At 45.5% G+C, this 12,087-nt stretch overlaps 1 non-coding gene across 1 annotated transcript; it reads left to right on the top strand.

Moving 5' to 3' along the window:
- Positions 1–8,578: 8,578 nt before the first annotated feature.
- On the top strand, positions 8,579–8,650 carry TRNAW-CCA (transfer RNA tryptophan (anticodon CCA)). Its single transcript has one exon. It is a non-coding gene; the product is annotated as a tRNA-Trp (tRNA).
- Positions 8,651–12,087: the final 3,437 nt, after the last annotated feature.

A 12,087-nucleotide genomic window follows, 5' to 3' on the forward strand; every position in this document is an offset into this window, starting at 1 on the left:
CCACTACACTTTAGTCAGTGATTTTATAACACATGGGCTAATACATGGATTTGCCTTAATCTTCATCAGTGAAGGACATCCCTAGTGGTCCAGTGGTTAAGACTTGGCTTTTCAATGCAGGAGATGCAGATTCGATCCCTGATCAGGGAGCTTAGATCCCACACTCCCCACAGACAAAAAAAACAAAACATAAAACAGAAGCAGTGTTGTAACAAATTCAATAAAGACTTTAAAAATGAACTTTCCTGGTGGCTCAAATAGTAAAGAGTCTTGTTTGATCTCTGAGTTGGGAAGATCCCCTGGAGAAGAGAATGGGTACCCACTCCAGTATTCTTGCCTGTAGAATCCCATGGACAGAGAAGCCTGGTGAGCTACAGTTCATGGGTTCACAAAGAACTGGACATGACTGAGTGACTAACACTTTCACTTTAAAAATGGTCCACATCAAAAAAAATTTTTAATCTTCATCAGTGAAATGGGGGGAAACAGTCCCCCCTTAGAAAGCAAATGAGAGGCTGAAACAAACCAGTGTAAGGCCACTGATGTTGCAAAGCTGAGAGCCAGGCCAGGGGGCAGGAGCCTGGGAAGGCACCTGAAGCCTTGCCCCACTAACCCATCACTTGCAGGCCTTCAGATGGCCCAGGGAAGGTAGTCCTTCTCCCTCAGGGAAGATGAACCAAAACCCATCCCTGGGAGGAAAGGGGATGTGTGGACAACCTCCCACCAAGACAGCTGGGCCCACTTCAGCTTCTTGATGTAGTGATCAGGTGGCCTATTTCAAAGTTCATTGAAAGAATGAATGAAATCAATAAGTTCTCTGAGCCTGAAAATTAAGGTTCATAGTAGCCATTTCATAATAGTGCTTCAAGGATTAAATCAGAGAAGGCTTAGCACAGTGCCTGATAGATAGGAGGCTCTCAGGAAACATTGTTGAAGGACCGAATAAATAAGGAAGATAATGGATAAACTCTATGAGTGTCTGTTTCTTCCCCTGTGAAACGGGGTTAACAACACCCACTCAGAAGAGAGATAAGAAAAGAAATAAGATGGTAGTGTATAGTGTCTGAAGCCTGGTGGTATCTAGTAAAGATGGTGAAATGAAGATGCAGTTAGATGATAAATGCCCAGGAGGTTAATCCATTGCAGAACCCACACCCATGTACTTTCTTGGTGTGGACAGTGACTGCTACTGCTGCTGCTGCTGCTGCTAAGTTGCTTCAGTCGTGTCCGACTCTGTGCGACCCCAGAGACGGCAGCCCACCAGGCTCCCCCGTCCCTGGGATTCTCCAGGCAAGAACACTGGAGTGGGTTGCCATTTCCTTCTCCAATGCATGAAAGTGAAAAGTGAAAGTGAAGTCGCTCAGTCGTGCCTGACTCTTAGCGAACCCATGGACTGCAGCCCACCAGGCTCCTCCATCCGTGGGATTTTCCAGGCAAGAGTACTGGAGTGGGGTGCCATTGACAGTGACTGCATCCATGAAATTAAAAGATTCTTGCTCCTTAGAAGAAAAACTATGACCAACCTAGATAGCATATTAAAAAGCAGAGACATTACTCTGCTGACAAAGGTCCATCAGTCAAAGCTATGGTTTTTCCAGTAGTCATGTATGGATGTGAGAGTTGGACTATAAAGAAAGCTGAGCACCAAAGAATTGATGCTTTTTAACTGTGGTGTTGGAGAAGACTCTTGAGTCCCTTGGACTGCAAGGAGATCAAACCAGTCCATCCTAAAGGAAATCAGTCCTGAATATTTATTGGAAGGACTGATGCTGAAGCTGAAACTCCCAATACTTTGGCCACCTGATGTGAAGGACTGACTCATTAGAAAAGACCCTGATGCTGGGAAAGATTAAAGGCAGGAGGAGAAGGGGACAACAGAGGATGAGATGGTTGGATGGCATCACTGACTTGATGGACATGAGTTTGAGCAAGCTCCAGGAGTTAGTGATGGACAGGGAAGCCTGGCGTGCTGCAGTCCATGGGATCACAAAGAGTCAGGCATGACTGAGCGACTGAATTGATTGAGTCTTAGTTGCATCATGTGGGATCCATGGAAGGAAGAAAGAGAAAGAGGTTGTGCATGTACTGAGTTGGCAAACATTTCCCCTGAAACCCTCAGTTTGTGTTTCATGGCCAGAGCTGTGTGCACAACCCAAGCTTCAGAGAAGAATGGGAAAGCCATTTTTTTTTTAGTACAGAACATAACTAACCTGGAAACAAACTGGGGTTCAGTTGGTCAAGGAAAAGGAAGACTGGATCTAGAGTGGGGAGCTAGCAATTCTGCTTCCAAAATGGGAGGATAAAAAATTATTAACCACCTCCTGACACTAGCCCCTCACTACTGACACCCCAGCTTTCAGCTGTGGCAAACAATTAACTAAATTGAACCAAGAGCCTAGTATTGAAGAGTTAGCACTCACAATCCCCCATCTGAGAAGCAGCTCACTGTTCTCCCTGCCACAAGCTATTTATAGAAACTGATTTCTAATAAACACAGATTGGCAGCTGGGGTCAGCAATGCACACATATGGCTTTATTGATGCCTTGTCAATCAGCGGCTCTTATTTTGTTGTTTAATTTTTTTTAAGTGCATGTAAGCACTTTCCCTGCTAATAGCAGATTTATTGAACAGCTCCGCATTGGAGTTCATCTCCCCCATAGACAGTGGAAGCCGATTATCAACTTTGTGGCTTTAGGTCGGAGGATAAATTGACCCCGTATCCAGGGCCCCTTCCAGGGGAATTGCAGAGGTCTGAACAAATTCAATACTGTCCAATAAAATGTCCCACCCTCCCACCCTGCCACATCACACACAGCCTCAGCTTTGCTGTCGAAGCAAGGGATGTCATTTGACAAATGAAACATCCAAGCGTGTGGTCCTGTTGGCCATTTCGTCAAGGCCAAAGGAGAAATCTCCTAATTGAGAAGTTTGGGCTCTCCTAGAAAGCAGACTTGTTCTGTCTGAGCATAGGCTCCTCTGCTCTGATGAAACTCCAGTTTAAAGTTGTCCATGGTGCCCACCACCTTTAGGCCATGCATTTGCACTGGTCCCAGCCTGCCTCTTCTGCCTCATTTCCTCCTCTTTGCATCTCTCTTATTTATTTTTTAAATTTCTTTTTGGCTGTGCTGGGTTTTTGTTCTGGTGCTTAGGCTTCTCATTGCAGTGGCTTCTCTCGCTGTGGAGCACAGGCTCTAGGTGCGTGGGCTTCAGTAGTTGGAGGATGGGCTTAGTTGCCCCAAAGCATGTGGGATCTTCCCGGATCAGGGATTGAAACTGTGTCCCCTGCAGGTGGACTCCCAACCACTGGACCGCCAGGGAAGTCCCCTCTTTGCATCTCTTGCACTGATTTCAGCCAGATCTGTTGCTTGCTGATCCCTAAACACATGGGGGCGACTCTCCTTTCACAGCCCACTTGGTTACCTCCACCTGGAATACCATCCTCTCGGTTCTAACTGACCATCCTCCACCCACAACACCGTGACTTAAGAGGCCAGCTCTGCTCCTTCACAGTGGATGGGGCCCAGTCCTCCTCTGAAATAGAGTGATGGTATTTCTAGAAGCCCAGATGATGAGGAAGAGGAAGAGGAAGAGGATGAAGGCAAAAGAGCTCTCATTATGCTGTATACCTGAAACTAACACAATATTGTAAATCAACTATACTTCAATAAAACAAAATCTTTTAGATGCCACATATATGCACTAACATATAATATTCATTTTTCTCTTTCTGACTTACCTCACTGTATGATACACTTTAAGTCCATCCACATCTCTACAAAAACTCAATTTCATTCCTTTTCATGACTGAGTAATATTCCATTGCATATATGTACCACATCTTCTTTATCCATTCATCTGTCAATAGACATGTTCATGTCCTGGCTACTGTGGGAAGGGGGTGGGGGTGGTGGAAAGAAGGTCACAGAGGGAGGGGATATATGTATACATATCTCACTTTGTTGTACAGCAGAAAATAACATTGTAAAGCAATTATATTCCAATAAGAAAATAAATGTTTTGATAATTAAAAAATGCTATCATTTATCAAGCTCTTATTGTGTGTCAACCAAGAAGCTTTTTGTGTATTATCTCATTTTATCTTTACAATGAAGATAAAGCTTCCTGAGGTAGGTGCTATCATTGTTTCCATTTCATAGCCCAGGAAACAGGAATAGCAGAGGTTAAGTGGCTTGTCCCAGGGCTCCCAGCTGGTAAACAGTTGAGGCGTGTGCCCTAAGCAATACATTTCAAGGCCTCACCCTTGACTCAAGGCCTTGGTCTACTTGTCTCATCACCCCCCGACTATGGCTTGGTGTAACTAAACATCCCAGACGGCAGGAACTCACGGCTGCATTTGATGGCCTGGCCTCACTCAGTCTCCAGTTTATACCACCTGAGAGACAAAAGGGCCAGAAAAAGATGAGAAGGGACCAGGAAAAGTTCACTTGCTCCAGGAGTGGCTACAGCCAGTCCTGACTCCAAGCCCTGGCGTCCAAAGACACAGAAAAAAAGAAGCCCTTGGCTGGCACCTCTGCCAAAATGAATCCAGCAGGGACTCAGTGGCATGGTTTGCAAAGTTTAAAAGCCCCAAAGCGTAGATCCTTTGAAGGAGAGACTGTCAACAGGCTTTGTAATCTGAAAACAACAGCTGTCTGCACGGGGTTTACAAGACAGCTTCTCAGAATAAAGCACGTCTATGGTGAAGATTAACGTCCCTCTGGGGAGGGCCTGGCAGAGAACGTGCCCCTCTCATTTGTACGTATTACCAGCCCTCTGGTTCCAGGAAATGTTGTGGCCACAAGGGCAGATGGAGGCCCATTGTCTGGTGTCTGCCGTTCTTCCTTTGGTCAGCAAGGGGATGCCAGCAAACATGGAAGTACTTAAAAAGGCATCATTTTTAATGACCCAGATCTGGAGATTTGACTTAGAAAAAGGAGTGTTTTAATCCCTCCCCTCCAATTAATCCCCCCACAACTGGCCATCAAAACCACTTGGCTGGTTAACTTAGAATGAACCAGAGAGCAGGCGACTTGAGGAATTTAAATCTTCGGAAGGAAAAAGCAAGACTGGCTGGATGGGGACAAGGAAAGAGAGGACCCAGGACACCCAATCAAGGTCCACCCTGCTGAGGGGTTTTAGAGGACAAGGCATGCAAGGCAAAAGACTTTCATCTTAGGAGACACAGCTCCTTGCCTGGATCCACACATCTCCTCCTAAACCCACAGCATACGCCATCGTGCCCTCATAGCTCAGAACAGAAACTGAGTCAGAGAAGGACGGTGAGGAGAAGTGATGTCCTTTTTCTTTTTTTTTTTAATTCATTATTTTAATTGGAAGATAATTACATTACAATATTGTGATGGTTTTTGCCATACATCAGTATGGCCATAGGTATACATGTGTCCCCTCCATCCTGAATCCCCTGCCCACCTCCCTTCCCACCCCATCCCTCCAGGTTTTTTAAACAGAGCCAGACAAAATGGTTTAAAGTCAAGCTTCTTGCAGAGAAGAAGCAGAACCCCCACCCCCCACCTCTGGCCCCTGCCCACAGGCAGGCCTGACCCTTTCAGAGTACTCTGGACTCCCTGCTGCCATGACTCTTTGGCCACTGGCTCTCTCCCTGCTTGAACAGCCTCCATTCGCGATTGGCAGGAGAGGGTGTACAAATACCCCAGCTCCTCTCCTCTCAGGAGGGACACAGAGGCATGGTCTGTACTGACTACACTGATCTGTGACCCTGCAGGATTAAACTCTGCTGCCCAGAATAGGAACCTGATGGCCTTCTTCCCTCCCTGGCCCACCTACCCACCCTCTGCATGTGTGTTCTGGGCTCATCTTCCCAATAAATAACTTGCTCTTCAAGCCGGGTCTCGGGATCCACTCTGGGTGGAAGCTAAATGAAGGCAAGGGACAGCTGGGGAAGGAGAGGGCAGCACAGGAGGTGACTTGTGCCCTGTGGGCTGCAGGTCCAGATTCCCAGATCCGAGTGTTACAGATAAACTGGAAATCTGGATTCCTAATATGAAATCCTTTCATGTTTATTTTTTGAGGCGTGGGTAGGAGAGCCATCACAAAATACATCCTCCTGGTCAAATCAGATGCATTAAGATTAGCCTGTGGTAAGGTCATCTCTGGCCTAAGATTGGAAGGAGAAGAGGGAGAGGTGAGCTAGCATTTTTCAGGATGACAACACGTACACGATGGGACAGCAGAGTGACTCAGGGCCAGGCTGATTTTTCATGGTAGGGCGCTGAGACCTCCAGTACGAAATGAAGGAACCCTGGCTCTTTGGGCCAAGAAAGGCCGAAGTGACAGAGAGAACTCCCTTTGTCCTTTTCATATGACACCCCTGGTGCCACCTTCTTCACCTGCACCATCAGGGCCTCTACACCCCTGATGCCCTCTAGTCCTCAGACAAATTGAGTTCAACTCCCCAGACTGGATGGTAGAAAGAATTAGGGAGCTCAAGGAATTGGAGCTGAGTGTCCCCTCTTTAAAAGTACAGAGAACAGTCTTTAAAACACTGAAATGTCTAACCTATGAAAATGTGGCTGTTTGTCCAGAGATCTGGAGTTTCCACATCATATATCTCGGTTTTTTAAACACAAAGGCAGAACTGGAAATCACAGCATCCAATTGCTGCTCTGATCAAAAGTAGTCACTTGGTCTCTTACACTCCTCCAGTCATGGGGGGCTCACTACCTGAAACATCAATCCATTCTGGACGCTTTGGGAATGCCTTCCTTTATATGCTGAAATCTACCTTTCTGGAACTCATCCCCATTGGCCAGATTCTGCTTTGTGTAACTATACACTTAAAATAGCAAAATTCAGCAGACAGGGAAGGAAACCAACCAGAAGAGTGTATCAGAATCTCCAGAGTGGAGAGGGTGTCAGCAGTGAAAATGGTTTGAAAACACACAGGTGCTTGTTATGATATCTAAAGTCAAGAAATGAAAAACAATATTTTCCATGATACAAATAAGAGCCTGATAGTACCCAGAATATATAAGATTTTTATATTCATCAAAAGGGAACATGGTGCTTGATAAGACCGAAGACCTTTGATTTGTTTCAGGTTCTCTTTCTGACATCTGAAGGCCGCTGTCATCCTTGACTCTCAGCCCCTTCCCCTTTGCGGCAATTACCCTCAGTTTCTGCAAACACTTCTGACCCAGATCATGGCTCCCTCCCAACTTAAGCCACTTCTCAATTCAGCTCATCATGTTCTTTTCAAACCGGGCATATGCTCCTGGGAAGGTAATTTGGAGAGAAGATAGGGATTAGGTGAAACGTCAGGAAAAATGTTATTTTAAACAACTATTTTTAATGCTAAAACAAGGACTTTATTGTCAAGCAGATTACAACATCAGAATCCATCTTTTTTAGTAGTTCAAGAAACTTCAAAGATGTCCCTTGTGCCTTCTTCCTAGCTTTGTTTCTACATGGCTGTCCTTCTGAGTACTAGAGACAGTCTGTGTCTCTTTTTATAAGGACACTAATCCTAAGGGATCAGAGTGCCATTCTTATTTAAAATTTTATTATTGAGGTATAGTTGCTTTACAATGTTTATTAATTTCTGCTGTGCAACAATGTGAATCAGCCATAAGTATACATATATACACTCTTTTTTTTTAGATTTCCTTCCCATTTAAGTCACCAAAGAGCACCAAGTAGAGCTCTCTGTGCTATAGAGTAGGTTCTCTGTAGTTATCTATTTTATATATAGTAGTGTGTATATGGGAAGTGGGCTTCCCTGGTAGCTCAGCTGGTAAAGAATCTGCCTGCAATGCAGAAGACCCTGGTTCAATCCCTGGGTTGAGAAGATCCCCTGGAGAAAGGATAGGCTACCCACTCCAGTATTCTTGGGCTTCCCTGGTGGCTCAGACAGTAAAGAATCTGCCTGCAATGTGGGAGACCTGGGTTCAGTCCCTGGGTTGGGAAAGATCTCCTGGAGGAGAGCATGGTAACCCACTCCAGTATTCTTGCCTGGAGAATCCCATGGACAGAGGAGCCTGGTGGGCTACAGTTCAGGATCGCAGAGAGTCAGACACAACTGAGCAACTAAGCAGAGCCCAGTACTGTGTGTAAATGTCAATCCCAACCTCCCAATTCATCCCAACCCTGTTGCCCACCCCCACCCCCACCCCGCTTGGTGACCATAAGTTTGTTCTCTGTATCTGCGATTCTATTTCTGCTTTTTCCAAAATTATTTATTTATTTTTTTGACTGCATCAGGTCTTAGTCAGGGCAAGCAGGATCTTCACTGCAGTACTTGGGCTTCTCTAGGCATACAAGCTTCTCTCTAGTTGTGGCACAAGGGCTCAGTTGTCCCCTGGCACATGGGATCTCAGTTTCCTGACTGAGGATCAAACACACATCCCCTGCATTGGAAGGTGGATTCTTAACCATTGGACGACTAGGAAAGTCCTTCTATTGCTGTTTTGCAAGTAAGTTCATCTGTACCATTTTTCTAAACTCCACATACAAGTGATGTTAAATGGTATTTGTTTTTCTCTTTCTGACTTTCTTCATTCTGTTTTACAACCTCTATGACCTCATTTAACCTTAATTTCTTCCCTGGTGGCTCAGAGGTTAAAGCGTCTGCCTCCAATGCAGGAGACCCGGGTTCGATCCCTGGGTCGGGAAGATCCCCTGGAGAAGGAAATGGTAATCCACTCCAGTATTCTTGCCTGGAGAATCCCATGGATGGAGAAGCCGGGTGGGCTACAGTCCATGGGGTCGCAAAGAGTCTGACACGACTGAGTAACTGCCCCACCACCACCTCCTTATAGGCAGGCTTCCCAGGTGGTGCTAGTGGTAAAGAAACCTGCCGGCCAATGCTAGAGATGCAGGTTCAATCCTTGGGTTGGGAAGATCCCCTGGAGGAGGGCATGGCAACCCACTCCACTATTCTTGCCTGGAGAATCCCATGGACAGAGGAGCCTGGTGGGCTACAGTCCATGGGATTGCAAAGAGTCAGATACAACTGAAGCTACTTAGCACACACATACCTCCTTATAGACTATCTCCAAATACAACCACTCTGGGATTATAGATCTCACACAGGAATTGGGGTGATGGTGGTGATGGCACAATTCAGTTTCATTCATAGCAGCCCTGCCGGCACTGGTTGCTTTAGGGAAATGCCCTTATATCATGGAGATTATGAATTTAAGTTCTATTGCCCTTATTGGTATTTCAGTTGGCAAGTCTGAGGCTCTGGGCCCTCAATGTGTCCATTGACAGGGTGATGCCCAAAGGAGGAGCCCTCTGGAGGGGGCCATTACCTCTCCCATACAGGACATATGTGGGGTGCCTCACCCAACGCCCCTTTATTACTAGCCAAAATTGAGCCAGGTTAGACCCAGGCTTGGAGTATGCAGAGGGGACAGGTTAGAGTTTGGGAATCTTGAAAGCAAAGCCAATAGAAATCACTGCCCATCCCAAATATGGAGTTTCTGACCTATGACTGCTTCCCTCCATCCCCAGGCTACAGATGGAGGCAGATCAGCTCATTTTTGTTTGGACCTCAAAATATTACATTTTCTTTCAAAACCTTCTATAATCCAAACAGCATGTGGTGACTTCTACAGTGACAATATGTTCATTTATTCATTAATTCAACAAATATTTATTGAGTCTCTACCATATGCCAGGAACAGTGTTTGGCAAATAGTGATCCCCAAGGACCTACTTGAATGACTAACTCAAATCCAATGTATTATTAGCAAACTCACTGTTGGGGTGGGGGGTGCGTGTGTGTGCGTGTGTGTGTGTAGAGCTGATTCCCTTAAGTAGGCCAAAGGATAAGCTGTCTTATTTATATTTTTCCTCTGTTGAATAAAGCTATTTCCTAAGAGTTTGAGAATACTCATAAATTCTCACCTGAATCCAAATTAATGAAGTATAATGAGTGATGAACTTCAGACAGTTCAAACTAGTTTGACCTCCACAATAATAGGAAACCTCTGAACTCAACAGCCCAGTCTACCCTATTTTTTTTTTTTTTCCTTTCTCCCAACCATCCCAAGCAAAGTGCTCAGGGGGTTTATGTTCAGCTCTCAACAATGAAGATCCAGCACTCATCAGCTCAATTAATCATTCCTTTTTCCCAAAAGTAATTCACTCAGCTCAATAGTTCTTCCCAGGTGGTGCTGGTGGTAAAGAAACCACCTGCTAATGTAGGAGACGTGAGAGACATGGGTTCAATCCCTGGGTTGGGAAGATCCTCTGGAGGAGGGCATAGCAACCCACTCCAGCATTCTTGCCTGGAAAATCCCATGGACCGAAGAGCCTGGTGGGCTACAGTCCAAAGGGTCGCAAAGAGTTGGACATGACTGAAGTGACTTAGCACAAAGCACACACAATAGTTCTTAACCCTCAGTTCAGTCACTCAGTCGTGTCTGACTCTTTGCGATCCAATGAACTATAGCACGCCAGGCTTCCCTGTCCATCACCAACTCCCAGAGCTTACTCAAACTCACGTCCATTGAGTTGGTGATGCCATCTAACCATTTCATCCTCTGTCATCCCCTTCTCCTCCCACCTTCAATCTTTCCCAACATCAGGGTATTTTCCAATGAGTCAGTTCTTCACATCAGGTGGCCAAAGTACTGGAGTTTCAGCTTCAGCATCAGTCCTTCCACTAAATCTTAAAATCATCCCAGGAATTTTTAAAAAACAATGCTAGGACTTCTCTGGTGGTCCAGTGGTTAAGAACCCACCTTGAAACATGGGTTCAATCTCTGTTCAGGGAACTAAGATCCCACATGCTGGGAACAAGTAAGCCCACATACAGCAACTAGAGAGTTTGTGCACCACAATGAAAGATCCTGCATGATACAGTGAAGATCCTGTATGCCACAACTAAGACCCAATGCAGCCAAATAAAGACAAACTTTAAAGTATATAATGCCCAGGTGTCAAACCAAGAGACTATGTATGATTCAGTTGGTCTGGAGTGTGGCGTAGGTATTAGACTTTTTTTTTCCCCAAAAAACCTTCCCAGGTAATTCTAAAGCATAGTCAGGGTGGGGAAGCACTGATACTCGTTTTCCCAAGACAGCTGCAAGACTTATCCAAGAACCAACCTGGGTAACAGGCCTTACCTTGGTGCTGATGCCAACTTAGTGTTGTTGTTGGTGGTGGTGGTGGTCACTTGCTAAGTCATATCTGACTCTTTGTGACCTCATGGACTGCAGCACACCAGGCCCCAGAGCTTTGCTAGATACTGAAAAGAGTAGTCACTTTAGCACTGAGCTTCGTTCATACCACTTATACAATGGGCTCACTCCCTCTCCAGGTAGCAACCTGTGTTGACCTACATAAAGTGGGATGACTCCAATGGTAGGACATAAAGCAGGAGAGCAAGGGCTGTTTTGGGTCAGGACAGTTTTCAGAGGAGCCATCCAATTGCGCATCTTCACCCACTTCTTCCTTTATTGAAATTAGTGGCTCAGTCGCATGGGACTCTGCCAACACGTGTCTGATCCCATGTACTATACAGTCCATGGAATTCTCCAGGGCAGAAGAGTGGAGTGAGTAGCCTTTCCCTTCTCCAGGGGATCTTCCCAACCCAGGGATTGAACCCAGGTCTCCCACATTGCAGATGGATTCTTTACCAACTGAGCTATGAATGCGAGAGAGTATTAAGATGCATTGCATAGATGTCTCCTAAACTGAAGTGAGTAATAAGAAAGTACTGTCTGCCAGTCTTAACTGCAGGCACCAGGGCATCTTAGGCCAAAACATAGCAACCGCCATTTTCTCATACTGTTGGTGTCTTGGTGGCAAAGAGCAGAAACCCACATTTGCACAAGCAATAAAAAGGAGACTATTTTTGGATACACCTCTCAAAACGCAAGGAGAGACCATGAAACTGGGCCTCATAGAGGACAAGAACAAGGGCCCCATAACCAGAGTCTCTCTCAGCCTCATTGCCTGGAACCGCTTTTCTCTGGATCTTCCTCATCTTTCTTTCTCTGTAAACTGGCTTCTCTATGAAACGCACATAGCCAGTACTCCTTAACATTAATGCTTTTGCAATTCAAGCAACAAGAAGAAACTCACTAGCATCTGCAAAT

The sequence above is a fragment of the Bos javanicus genome, chromosome 18 (assembly GCF_032452875.1).
Source record: "Bos javanicus breed banteng chromosome 18, ARS-OSU_banteng_1.0, whole genome shotgun sequence".
Classification (NCBI taxonomy): domain Eukaryota; kingdom Metazoa; phylum Chordata; class Mammalia; order Artiodactyla; family Bovidae; genus Bos; species Bos javanicus.